Here is a 13,810-nt window from a genome sequence, read left to right as displayed (position 1 = left end):
GGGCACCTCTACCCCGTCTCCCGCATTGCAGCGCGGGTGGTGCACCTGCATCAAAACCCCAGGCCAGGGCAGACACCCACCCCACCCCCAGTGCTAACCGCTGCTGAGCACCCTGGGCCAGGGCTAGTGTTAAGTGAGGGTTCACCTACGAACTACAAGCTACTTCTGGGAGCTCTTCAGGAAGGTTCCGGAACATCAACTTTCCCAGACTCTCCTCTTTGGCTCTGCAACCTCGTCATTTCCTTCCCTCAATAAATATTTACTATGCCAGACTCCAGGCTAGGAATTAGGACAACAGCGGACTTGGGGGTGGGGCAGAGTGCGGCTCCCGCAAGAGCAGAGCAGCGCCAGGAGCCAGGAGGGCTGGCCAGGAGGGAGCCAGGAGGGCTGGCCAGGAGGGAGCCAGGAGGGCTGGCCAGGAGGGAGCCAGGAGGGCTGGCCAGGAGGGAGCCAGGAGGGCTGGCCAGGAGGAGCCAGGAGGGCTGGCCAGGAGGAGCCAGGAGGGCTAGCCAGGAGGAGCCAGGAGGGCTGGCCAGGAGGGAGCCAGGAGGGCTGGCCAGGAGGAGCCAGGAGGGCTGGCCAGGAGGAGCCAGGAGGGCTGGCCAGGAGGGAGCCAGGAGGGCTGGCCAGGAGGAGCCAGGAGGGAGCCAGGAGGAGCCAGGAGGAGCCAGGAGGAGCCAGGAGGGCTGGCCAGGAGGGAGCCAGGAGGGCTGGCCAGGAGGAGCCAGGAGGGCTCGGCACTTGCAACAGGAAGTTAGTGTGGCCAAGAGCACCGAGAAGAGCGTGACATGAAACGAGCTCCAGGGTGTAAAAGGGGGAGAGTGCCTTTTACAGCTAAAAGGCCGTGGTCCCTGGCTGGGAGCAGGGCTGGCGCGGGAACAGTGACGAGGCAGACGTGCGGTGCGCAGCGGCCGGAGTGTCGGTCCCGGCGACTTACTGGCTGCGTGAGGCTGTCACCTTCCCGAGCCCCCAGACCCCCCTGTGAAACGAGAGCAGCAACAACGCTCGCCGTGCCTGCCCAGCGGCGCGGGCGCCACGCACACACACTCCAGACTTCAGGATGCTCACACCGCTCCCTGCCGTTCACGGGGATTCTTCACAGCAAAGGAAGCCGCTCTGCACCAAACGGCTCCATGAAAAGGCACCGAGCCCAGCAGGGCTGGACGCGGAGAGCCATGGCAGTGTGGATGGACGGGTCGGACCTGCCAGCCGGGTCAAGCCCAGCGCTCAGGCCAAGCCCAGCTCGGGCGGTCCCCTCCCTCCACACCGGGCTCAGAAACCCGGGGGAACCCACCTCCAGCCCACCCGTGTGGCACGCATTTCCGGCTTCCTCGCCCCACAGGGGAAGCATTTACACATTACAGCCCAGAACTGAAGGCCCCCAGACCTGTCCTCACCAGGGGCTTCTTTACCTACGGAGCGCGAAGCTGCTGACTCCTAGCTTAACTCCACTGCCCTGTGTCCGTACCCCATTTACCTCTGTCCAGCTCCCCACCGCCACCCCTTAATTCTTCTCCTCCAAGGATGCAAGGCCTTACCCGCAGGACCCATCCCCAGCGGGGCACACCTCGCCAAGCTCAGCGACCACATGCCCAGTAAGCGCAGGATCTTTTTAAAGACTCAGCGAGAGAACTTCAGGGAACGAAGTAGGTACAGGTACAGAGTCTCATGTTACTCAAGTAACTGAGCCCAGGTTTAAAACCTTTCAAGTCTCTTCCAAACAATGCTGACGTTTCACAGGCCACTCGCCCGCCTCCCTCCGTCCCCACACCCGGCACTGTGGGCTCCTCTCTGAGCTCCGGGGCATCCAGCCCCGCCCCCTCACCAGGCCCCACGGGCAGGCCGAGGGGCCCTATCTCGCACAGAGGCCCTGGGCAGACAGAGGAGGGTCCCTGACCACCTGGGCCTCTGCCTCACACACGGCTCATCTCACAGGCACCCGCCTGCGTCACCCAGTGAGAGGCCCTACACTAGCCTTTCTCCCAAGTTTGCTTAACACTGGTCCTCCACATTCCATGAGATCATCCCAGCTTTTCCCCCTTTTTTCTAGGCCAAAGGTTTCCTAAGAGTTAAAAATTTCCTCGTGACACTACTCAGCTCCGAGGCTCAGCAAGGTTGACTGGCTCTCACCTGGGCACCAACTAACATGAAAATCCCAATCAGGACCCATCCACTTATGGCTCAAACCCACTTACTCCACACGCTCACCATCGTCCCCCCTGACTCACAAGTATTTGGCGGAAGTGGGTTTCTACTCAATAGGCTGGTCTTTTCTCAATAACAGAAGCCACCTTAGTTACTTTCTTCATTTAAAAAATGGAGAGGGATCATGAACGGCACGATGGCCCCTAAACAGCAGGAATCGCGTTTGACAGACACACCTCTCTGCTGTTCTGTTTGCCGCTCAGATCTGGGCTATCAGCGCATCAGCCTGCCTTTCTGAGAAGCCACAGCGTGCTTTTAGACTGGAGGTAAACCATGGGGAGGCCCCCGTGCTCCCAGCGCACAGCCCACAGCTGTCGCGGCCACGGCACCAAGTGCAGGGTGGGCGGGAGCGGGTGCCGCGGCGATGGAGACACACGCCAGTGCTGTCATCCCCGTGCCAGCCGTCCGTCCGGGCTGCAGAGATGAAGACAGAACCAGCTACAGGGAGGCCAGTCAACAAGTCCAGGGCACACGGGGTGGGGCGGGCAGGCCCCCCTGTCTAAACTCTTTCCAGGCTCAACAGACCTGCGAGTCTGCCCAGCAACTCAGCAAAGACCCACGAGGGGCCGTTGGTGCAAGGCCACATCAGAAGTGAGGCACAGACGTCAGCTGTCATCGCCCAAGGCACTGATGGGGGGAAGCAGCTGTGCAGAGGCACCCCGAAGACAAGCACCCCACCCACGTGCCATCCTCAGCCCCTGAAGCATTCCTGCCAGGAGAGAAAGAGACTGACTCCCGCCAGCAGCCAGCAGCCAGCAGCCAGCAGCACCTGGGTCTGACGGCAGCCCTCATTCCAATGACCTGAAGAGCGGGTCATCCAAAAAACGCTCATTTCCCTCCCATTTGAGGTAAAACAAATGCATGCCCCGTTGCTGCAGCTCCGCTTCTCTCTGGCCAGGGCCCGGGCCAGGAGGAGCCTGCAACCGAGGTAGGTGCCCTTGACCAGATCGATCCAGGGACCCTTCGGGGAGGTAGGGGCCGTCCACCACTGGGAGAGAAGACCTCCCACAGCCTGTAAGAGCTACCCAGTCCAGAACACTAGACAAGAGCTGCATGTGGCTACTTAAACTTAAATTTACATTGAATAAGGTTAAATGAAATAAAATAATTTCAATTTTTCAGTCATACAGTCACATTTCAAGCGCTCAACCGCCCATGTTGCTAGTGCACACACCGGCCAGCCCAGACACAGACTGTTCCCATCATCACAGGTGTCTAAAGCACTCTACTGGGCTCTGGCTGGTGTGGCTCAGTGGACAGACCATTGGCCAGTGTACCGAAGCGTCCCGGGTTCGATTCCAGTCAAGGGCACATATCTCGGTTGCAGGCTCCTCCCAGGCCCGGGCCCTGGTCAGGGCTCATGCAGGAGGCAACCCATCTATGTTTCTCTCACATGGATGTTTCTGTCTGTCTTTCCCTCTCTCTCCCACTCGCCCTAAAATCAATGGGGAAAGATCCTCAGGTGAGGAATAAAAAAGCGCTCCACTGGGAGCTCCCTCACGGGCCAGGAGGGTCTTCCAGCTCTTGGCTAGCAGAGTGATAGGGCCATGGACGCTCCCACTGCGGGCAGCAGTTACCCACAGTCACAGATGCTGTAAATCTTTTTAACTCACTATTGTGATCACTATCAAGTTCTATCTTCATGGAAACCCCCCATACACACCCTCAAAAAAAGAAATGCACAAAGCATCCCTATATTACAATTAAAAAAACTGAGGGTTTCACAATAACGGAGTGGAACCCAAATCTTGACCTATCAGCAGCCCGCCCTACTTTCCCTGATTTATATCAGCATCCTTAGCCGCCTCCATGCAGAAGGCCGCCCATGCCACTTCTTTGAAGGCCCAACGTTCACAGCTCAATAAACCAGTAAATTAGGTCGGAATTAACTGTGGCTCATTTTAAACTGAAGGAAATTGATTTCTGCATCGGTGTGGCTGGCCTGAATACACCATGTGCCAGTGGATGTCCTGGTGCACCTAGAGAATTGTCAGGAAGGTGTGTGCTCACCACCAAAGAGAACGCCTCACCCCTGCAGCCCAGACCCCTTCTGGAAAAATCCTAATCCCAAACAGGCAAGCCAAAATGGAGGGAGCTCACCTTTAGTTTCCACTAAATCTTCAAGAAATGGAGAAAAGGTCAATGTAATACCTCAGCTTTAATTCACTTTTATGCAGTCAATTATCTGCATCTGACTTATCAAAAATTCTAAACTCCAAGCTAGCTTCTGTTCATGCCAGCCATTTCACACACCAGTTGCTCAAAAATGCAAACTCATTTTAATATTTGTCTGAGGAAAATGTAATTAGAAAGTACACTGGTGTTTTTTAAAAAAAGACTAAGTACATACCAAAGGCAGAGGGGTTGTTTTTGGGTCACCAGCTCTGCAGATTACTGGGCTGTCGGGCTGGCCCCATCTGTCTCGGACCCGGGGCCGGGTAGTAACAGTACAAAGCTGGCTTTCATCTCTAAGGAGAAGCAGATCCAAATCCACAAAGAGATGTTTCAACAACTTCCATCTTTGTTAGTTGCTGTTGGGATCTGCTTCCTGGATCCCAGGTATCAAAGCACTTATTAAGCACAACATCAGCTTCATTTCACTCCCTATGAAGAAAGCCTTCTTGGAAACAACATGAATTAAAACCAATACCCAGCCCTCGCGGGTCTGGCTCAGTGGATAGTGTCGGCCTGCAGGCTGAAGGCTCCAGTCAGGGCACATGCCCACGTTGTGGGCTTAATCCCCAGTAGGGGCCATGCAGGAGGCAGCTAATCAATGATTCTCTCTCATCATTGATGTTTCTCTCTCTCTCTCCCTCTCCCTTCCTCTCTGAAATCAATAAAAATATATTTTTAAAAACACACACCAATATCCACGATCTCTATATTCTGATGTCCTGCATCTCTGAGCTCTATATCTCTAGGGAACTGCTCTCCAAGATGACTTTTCACTTTATCCCTTTAATTCTCCATCCCTGTCCCCCTTCCTCCCATTCTTTGCACATCGTAAAGCCTCTACCCACCTACATACCCCAAAACAAGCAAGCAATGAGCTCAGTGGTGGCCGGAAACTGAGCTGCATGCAATAAGGGATGCCAAATGGAACCAGGACGTTTCTCAAGGTCACATCCCTTATCCAGCCAACCCAACACGCCAGGCAACTCTGCACCTACGTGAAGTCAACTGGAAACAGAAAATGCTTTGCCTTCCCATCTTTTAGAAGATGCAGGTCAAACATTCTAACTTCAGAACCATCCAACCAATTCTTTCCCAGGCCAGTGTATCGGGCAAGAATCCACTCCAAAGAGACCGAAGCTCAGCAGTGTGCCACCCCCAAAGGAGGCTCTTTGTCCCAGGACCTTGTGCTGTAACAGACACTTGATTTTCAGTCTCAAATCAGGACACTGAATACTCCCTGGAATTATAAAGAGAGCTCACTGGAAGGAAAATAAACCTGTAAATCCTGTTAGGCTTTGAGCTTCATTCCAGAGGATTTTTCCCTGAAACAATACATTAGCGATGCCACAGAGCCTAAGAGAGGGCACTGCACCACAAATCCCCGCTCATCACTCCAATAGCCCCCCGGATCACACAAGAGGAAAGGGGCCCCACGACCACTGCCCTCCCCAGCAAGTGAGCCAACTCACCATCAGCCTCCGCCAGGCCCTCCTTGGAACACCTGTTCTAGAACTTGGATGACTCCCTACACCCAGGCCTGGCTTCTACCAGGTCCACCCATATTACTGAAGGGACTCCCCGGTGCCAGGACACAGAGGAGAGAAAGACCTGATCCACGCCCAATGAGCAAACATGGAGACGTGAGAGTTAAACCAACACAACGCAAGGCTGGTAACACTGCAACTGAGCTCAAAAGAGCTCTTCCCCCAGGAGTTGCTTGTGTGTTGAAGGATGGAATAGGCAGAGGAAGGCACAGGGACACGGAGCGGACATAAAATCAAGAAGAAACTCAGTGTAGCAAGAATTATGGAATCCCCTTTCTTGGACTTGACCTTTGTAAGGAGGGGCTCAACGCCACAGGTTAGTGGAGCCAGAGAAAAAGAACTGACCACACCACAGGGCCCTTTCTCCACCCGCGCAGGGCGCCCCCCAAAGCCCTCCTCGCTCCTCCCGAAGCTGGTGGCCTAGGGCTTCTGCATTTAGGCAGCTCCTGTTTCCAGCCTGAATCTGTGCTACCAGATATCCTCAACCTCATCCAAGGTCAGAGGTCAGAACCTACAGAGTACTGGGGCCCACTGACCCATTACCACTCCGTCTCCCATGCCCTCCCCTATCAAACAACCCCCGCTGAGCTGAGAAAGGCTACTGCATCCGTGTTTCCTTGTTCTGGTCTGGACAGTCACGTGCCTTACTTGCATCTGCTTTACCTCCTTACGTTGTAAGTCTTCTGAAAGCAGGATGAAGTACTCCCGCCCCCATCTGCACTCCCATCTCTACAGAACCACACTCAATTCAAACGATACTAAGGGAAAACACTGACATTCTAGGTTTTAAAGTTAAAGGGAAGGAGTACAACGTGGAACCTGGCTTTGGGCTAGAAGCAGGATGGGCATGTGTATAGTCCATGTCCTGACCAACAGTGAAGGCAGCACTGCTCATAACCCGCAGGGACAGCGAGAAACCAGGTCTGTCCAGGAAAAGCCCGCACAAGGTCCCCCTTGCTAGAACGGTCGTTCCAAATAGATGTGAATTCCTCCAGAGGTCCCAGGGGGCCGGCCGGCCCCTTCGGTCACTGATTCCTGTGCGCAAAGCCGAAGGGTCTGCATAGGGCTCCTCGCGGCAGGAAGCCCAGCACCAGGAAGTTCTTCTTTCTACCTAGCCCACTCCTTAAAGACCCAAATTAACCCGGGGCATCCGCGAGCAATGGCACCGAAGACAGTCTCCGAGGGAAAACAGCAGCACTGCCCGTGTCCTGCTTTGGGCAGGAATTCCTCATTATATGTTGGACTGTGAGTTCTCCATCCTTCAACTGGAACAAACCCACGCTGCCTGGCTGCATAAAAGAGCCGTGGTTTTTGAGAACACAGTTCATCGTTAACTTGCCCCAAATGCAAGGGGGAAGGGCAACTGTGTGCATATTTCTGAGACAGGAAAGCTCTTCCCTCCACAGCTATAGCTGCAGCAGACCTGAGCTCAGGAAGGGACTGCGCCCCTCCTCGCCCTCCTGCACCCACGTCCACTCCAGGCCCCCAGAGAGCAGATTCAGGTCCACAGCAGAGCTGACTGGGGAGACTCAATGAACAAGGGAACCCCACTCCTCACCCCTCCATCAGGATGCTGGCATCTCTGCTGAGCAAGGACCTTGCTGACTTCAACAACACACACTTTTCAGATGGAGTGGGGGCAATCACATCCCCACTGGCACACACCAGGTCCCCAGGGGCTGACAGCAGGCAGAAGTCAAATGCTCCCGCCCACTCACCACCTCCCGCCCCCGTCACAGCCCAACACACACAGGAGTTAAAAGTAGGTATTTAAGAAGCTTTACATAATGTCATTGCAACTGTCTGGTCCCCCTAAAGTCAGAGACAATGCAGCCACAAGTTAGGGAGCAGGCAGCCCGGCCCCATGTGACCTCGGCTCGTCATTTCACCTGCCCCAGGTTTGGTTTCTTCATCAACAAAATGACACAGTAGGGTTAACCAATGTCACTGCAATATAGTTAATTTTAAAAAAATTTACGATACAATAGGGTAAGATGGCTTGTTTATAAGGTTCTTCCTGGCTCCGAGGATTGAATGTTTAACTCTATTTCCTGAAGAAATGGCTAAAGAAAAATCGGTGAAGAGAGGCAAAATTCAGACTAATCTTTTAATTGTTCTTTTAAAAGGGGACACTTTGTAGAAATCGTGCTGTTTACGAGCTCCATTGGTCCCACCTTTTCTCCCCCACTGACCTTCGATTTTTGCCGATGTCGATCTTAACCGCAGGCCTGGGAGTCTCGTGAACCAATTACACCATCAAATTAATTTTTCCAAACCTGATACTAACCCACAGACTCGGTCTGCAATTTCTAGCATGAAGTCTGGCCATGGAAGTGAAATTCATGTTACTCATGATCTAATAAAGCCATTGCCCGGATAGAAATAGATCACAGAATAATGCTCAACAAATGTTTGCAGTCTTTCAAATCATGAGGGATATTCGCATCCAAAATAAAGTCAATTGTGTTTCAGGGAGTGGGGTAGATTAGAAGCTTACACTTGCGCACACGCGCGCACACACACACACGCACACGCGCGCACACACACACACGCGCACACACGCACACACAGTAACCCTTGGCTGCATCTGCATGTCTGCTTTCCGGTTCGCTCACCTCCACCGCGGGCAGAGCGGTGAGAGTGGAAACCCCCTCCTCGCGCTATTCTGCGCCAACCGCAGGCTGCTCGCCGGCACGGCCCACCTCTCACCCCCACGCAACATGAAGCGCACCCCATGCTTCCGCACCCACAGACTCCCCTGGGGAAGGTGCACCCCAGTTACCTGGAATACGTTTGCTAAAACCGACGGGAAGAAGGAAAGATGAATGCAATTCAACGGCAGAGGGTGTGCTCCTGGGGGTGGGAGGGGTCGGGAACGAATGCCAGCCCGGGGTTCCCCGCGGTGCCGCACCGGAGGCTGCTGCGCGGGGTGGATGCGGGGCGGGAGCCGCGGGGAGGAGGGGCTGGGCGCCGGCCACGGGCTCACCTGTCCGTACACCTGGATGGGCTCCGGCTGCAGCGCGGCGCTCCGTCTCCTGCGCAGCGGCTCCCCGCGCGCCCGCGGCCGCAGCTCCCGCGGGTCGGCCCGCACCACGAGGAAGCCGCGGTCCTGGGCCCGGGGCGTGCGGCCGGGCAGCGTCTGCGTCCCCGCCGCGCCCGGAGCCGGTGGCGGCAGCAGCGCGAGCAGGGCCAGCGGGGCGAGCAGGGCGCGGAGGAGGCGCGGCTGCCTGCGGCTCGGGGGCGCCATGTTCGCGCTGCGCAGGGGGCGCCGCCGCCCGGAGAGAATGCGCAGCGCGAGCGGGAGCGCGGCCGCCCCGGCTCCAGCCCCGCCCTCCCCGCGCCCCGCGCCGCCCCCGCCGCCCCCGCCCGCTCCCGGCGGCGCCGTCACGTGAGAAGCCGCAGCCGCGTCCCGCGTGCACCTTCCCGCCAGCGGCCTCCCGGCGCCTGCCCCGCCCGGCGGAGGGGGGAGTCAGGCCGCGAGGGACGGAGAGGTCGAGGCCGCGAGGCTCGCGGGTGCGCCCTCCCCGCCGCGCACACCTGGCCCGGCTCCCCGCTGCCGTGCCAGCTCCACCTCGGGGCGGATTAGCCCGCGCGGGGTCGTGGCCAGGCCGCCCTAAGTGTCACCGTCTCCTTTCCGACGGCACAGCCCTGCCCGCCCCCGCCCGCCGCCAGGGCCCGGCGGCAGCCCCACCGACCCGGTGAAAGTCTTGGCCAAAGAAAATGAGCTGGGAGATCACCGAGCGCCCAGGAGAGGCCACGTGAAACCGCCCCTCGGAAACTGTCAGCTACTCTGAGCCCAGCAGGTCCTGGTGGCCACAGCCCCACTCGGGGGGCTGGCTCGCGACCCCTCCGGAGAGCAAGCGCAGAGCCCCCCAGTCTCCGAGGCAAGTGGGCACAGGCGGCCGCCAGCCCCTCGGCCTGCAGCCAGGGTGTAAGGCTTGCCCTGGAGGCAGGAGGGGCAGACACCCAAGGAGCAGGGAGTGCACACTTCAAACTAACCCTGAATTCAGCTTGAAGATCCAGACCCTCATGCTCCGGAGATAAAACTTCTGCAGCTGCAGCTGCTGAGGCTCAGCCCAGATGAATAATTTTTGCAGGTTTGTGGGAGTAGCCACGGCCAATCCCCTGTGGTTTCATCCTGCTTCCCTGTGCCCTGGGCCCGGATCCCTGTGTTTCCCTGTGCCCTGAGCCTGGATCCCTGTGCTTCCCTGTGCCCTGAGCCTGGATCCCTGTGCTTCCCTGTGCCCTGAGCCTGGATCCCTGTGCTTCCCTGTGCCCTGAGCCTGGATCCCTGTGCTTCCCTGTGTCCTGAGCCCGGATCCCTGTGGTTCCCTGTGCCCCGAGCCCGGATCCCTGTGGTTCCCTGTGCCCTGAGCCTGGATCCCTGTGTTTCCCTGTGCCCTGGGCTCAGATCCCTGTGCTTCCCTGTGCCCTGAGCCTGGATCCCTATGCTTCCCTGTGCCCTGGGCCTGGATCCCTGTGCTTCCCTGTGCCCTGAGCCTGGATCCCTATGCTTCTCTGTGCACTGAGCCCGGATCCCTGTGGTTCCCTGTGCCCTGAGCCTGGATCCCTATGCTTCCCTGTGCCCTGGACCTGGATCCCTGTGGTTCCCTGTGCCCTGAGCCCGGATCCCTGTGTTTCCCTGTGCCCTGGGCTCAGATCCCTGTATTTCCCTGTGCCCTGAGCCTGGATCCCTGTGCTTCCCTGTGCCCTGAGCCTGGATCCATATGCTTCCCTGTGCCCTGGGCCGGATCCCTGTGTTTCCCTGTGCCCTGAGCCTGGATCCCTGTGCTTCCCTGTGCCCTGAGCCTGGATCCCTATGCTTCCCTGTGCACTGAGCCCGGATCCCTGTGGTTCCCTGTGCCCTAAGCCTGGATCCCTATGCTTCCCTGTGCCCTGGGCCCAGATCCCTGTGTTTCCCTGTGCCCTGGGCTCAGATCCCTGTGGTTCCCTGTTCCCTGAGCCTGGATCCCTATGCTTCCCTGTGCCCTGGGCCCGGATCCCTGTGTTTCCCTGTGCCCTGAGCCTGGATCCCTGTGCTTCCCTGTGCCCTGAGCCTGGATCCCTATGCTTCCCTGTGCACTGAGCCCGGATCCCTGTGGTTCCCTGTGCCCTGAGCCTGGATCCCTATGCTTCCCTGTGCCCTGGACCTGGATCCCTGTGGTTCCCTGTGCCCTGAGCCCGGATCCCTGTGTTTCCCTGTGCCCTGGGCTCAGATCCCTGTGTTTCCCTGTGCCCTGAGCCTGGATCCCTGTGCTTCCCTGTGCCCTGAGCCTGGATCCATATGCTTCCCTGTGCCCTGGGCCGGATCCCTGTGTTTCCCTGTGCCCTGAGCCTGGATCCCTGTGCTTCCCTGTGCCCTGAGCCTGGATCCCTATGCTTCCCTGTGCACTGAGCCCGGATCCCTGTGGTTCCCTGTGCCCTGAGCCTGGATCCCTATGCTTCCCTGTGCCCTGGGCCCAGATCCCTGTGTTTCCCTGTGCCCTGGGCTCAGATCCCTGTGGTTCCCTGTGCCCTGAGCCTGGATCCCTATGCTTCCCTGTGCCCTGGGCCCGGATCCCTGTGCTTCCCTGTGCCCTGAGCCTGGATCCCTGTGCTTCCCTGTGCCCTGAGCCTGGATCCCTATGCTTCCCTGTGCACTGAGCCCGGATCCCTGTGGTTCCCTGTGCCCTGAGCCTGGATCCCTATGCTTCCCTGTGCCCTGGACCTGGATCCCTGTGGTTCCCTGTGCCCTGAGCCCGGATCCCTGTGTTTCCCTGTGCCCTGGGCTCAGATCCCTGTGTTTTCCTGTGCCCTGAGCCTGGATCCCTGTGGTTCCCTGTGCCCTGAGCCTGGATCCCTGTGGTTCCCTGTGCCCTGAGCCCGGATCCCTGTGTTTCCCTGTGCCCTGAGCCTGGATCCCTATGCTTCCCTGTGCCCTGGACCCGGATCCCTGTGGTTCCCTGTGCCCTGAGCCTGGATCCCTGTGCTTCCCTGTGCCCTGGGCTCAGATCCCTGTGCTTCCCTGTGCCCTGAGCCTGGATCCCTGTGCTTCCCTGTGTCCTGGGCCTGGATCCCTATGCTTCCCTGTGCCCTGGACCCGGATCCCTGTGGTTCCCTGTGCCCCGAGCCCGGATCCCTGTGGTTCCCTGTGCCCTGAGCCCGGATCCCTGTGGTTCCCTGTGCCCTGAGTTTGGATCCCTATGGTTCCCTGTGCCCTGAGCCTGGATCCCTATGGTTCCCTGTGCCCTGAGCCCGGATCCCTGTGCTTCCCTGTGCCCTGGGCCCGGATCCCTGTGGTTCCCTGTGCCCTGAGCCTGGATCCCTATGGTTCCCTGTGCCCTGAGCCTGGATCCCTATGGTTCCCTGTGCCCTGAGCCCGGATCCCTTGGTCTAGAGCAGCGGTTCTCAACCTGTGGGTCATGACCCCTTTGGGGGTTTAATGACCCTTTCACAGGGGTCGCCTGAGACCATCGGAAAACATATATATAATTACATATTTTTTGTGATTAATCACTATGCTTTAATTATGTTCAATTTGTAACAATGAAAATACATCCTGCATATCAGATATTTACATGATGATTCATAACAGTAGCAAAATTACAGTTATGAAGTAGCAACGAAAATAATTTTATGGTTGGGGGTCACCACAACATGAGGAACTGTATTAAAGGGTCCCGGCATTAGGAAGGGTGAGAACCACTGGTCTAGAGGGAGGAGGGCCTGGTCAGTTCCTCCCAATTGCTTTTCACACTCAGTGAACAACAGCAGCTGGACTCCTACCCTTCTCCCCAGTGAGTAAGCAGAGCTGCCAGCCCCACCCAGCACCCTCAGTGACAACCTGCCCAGGACAGGCAGTCTTTCCCACCGCCCTAGGCCAGCTCTCTGCCACTTTCCCTGACCCCGTGCCACACATGTGGGGGTCCTGCCTCAGGTTCTGCAGTCCCCGCTTTCCTCCCCCAGTTTTTCTCTCCATCTCAGCATAACCTCAGAAGCACCCAGGTCTCCCCTCCACTAACTTGCTTATCCTCTGGGGAAGCCGTGACCCCCTGCCAGCTCCTCCCCCTGGAGAGCCGGCCGTCTTGTCAGCATTGCCTACTAGGAGTGGCCCCGTGGCCTCCGAGACCCGCAGCAAAGACAACTGCACCCGCCACGTAACCCAAGGGAAAACGCGCGAGCGGCCAGAGCCGGAACACCCTACAGACAGTTCAGGTCTTGTTTTTGTGACGTGTGTTTAATGAGAGCCTCCTCTAAAAGGCAAGCGTCAGAGACCCTGCAGAAAACACATGCCTGGATGTGGATTTGGAGGGAGGGAGGGAGGGGCTCTGACCACCCTGACTGCTGCCCTGAGGTTCAGGTGGCAGTTTGGGCGCAGGGCTGCTACTTGCTGGTGGTGATTTTGAAGGGCAGGAATGTGCAGTCGTGGTTATTGACTCCCGGAAAGCCTTCCTCTTTGATCAGGCCTACACTCCCAGCCACTCCGGGTGGATGCTCTGCAGACCCTGAGCTGTGTGTGCCTTCTGTCCGTGCACAGGCGTGGTGGAAAGCACACTGAGTTTTGCCTCAGAAGGTCCACTTTCTAACTTTGGAGACTTGGCCAAATAACCTCTCTGGGTTTCAGTTTTTCCATCTGCAAATAAGGATCTTGACCCCTCCCTATGGCACGGAATTACTGAGAGCATCAGGTGAGGAAGTGCGTCTGAACTGAACTCGTGGGCCAGTTTAAAGGCCTCACGCAGGAGCGTTCACGCAGGGGCATTGGAGACATGAATTCTAGTCCGACTTTGCAACCACGTTTCTGCACGATTGTTGTCCTGGTTACCTCTGGGCACTGGCTTCTTCCTGTGTGAAATGAAGAGAGCCCTCAGCCCCGATCACCCCCACCGCCGTGGAGGCCCCTCCTG

At 57.4% G+C, this 13,810-nt stretch overlaps 1 protein-coding gene across 1 annotated transcript in view; it reads right to left on the bottom strand.

Annotated features, from left to right (window-relative positions):
• The window catches only part of SORL1 (sortilin related receptor 1), a 152,796-nt gene extending 143,802 nt beyond the window's left edge, over window positions 1-8,994 (bottom strand). The window contains exon 1 of the mRNA XM_081113349.1: window positions 8,911-8,994. The gene's annotated coding sequence lies outside the window, so the exon portion shown is untranslated. The remainder of the gene's footprint in view (window positions 1-8,910) is intronic.
• Between the last annotated feature and the right edge of the window lie 4,816 nt (window positions 8,995-13,810).

Source organism: Myotis nattereri (genome assembly GCF_964212035.1).
Source record: "Myotis nattereri genome assembly, chromosome: 19".
In the NCBI taxonomy this organism is placed as follows: Eukaryota; Metazoa; Chordata; class Mammalia; order Chiroptera; family Vespertilionidae; genus Myotis; species Myotis nattereri.
The sequence above is the reverse complement of the archived record's forward strand: the minus strand, read 5'-3'. Positions and strand labels throughout refer to the sequence as shown.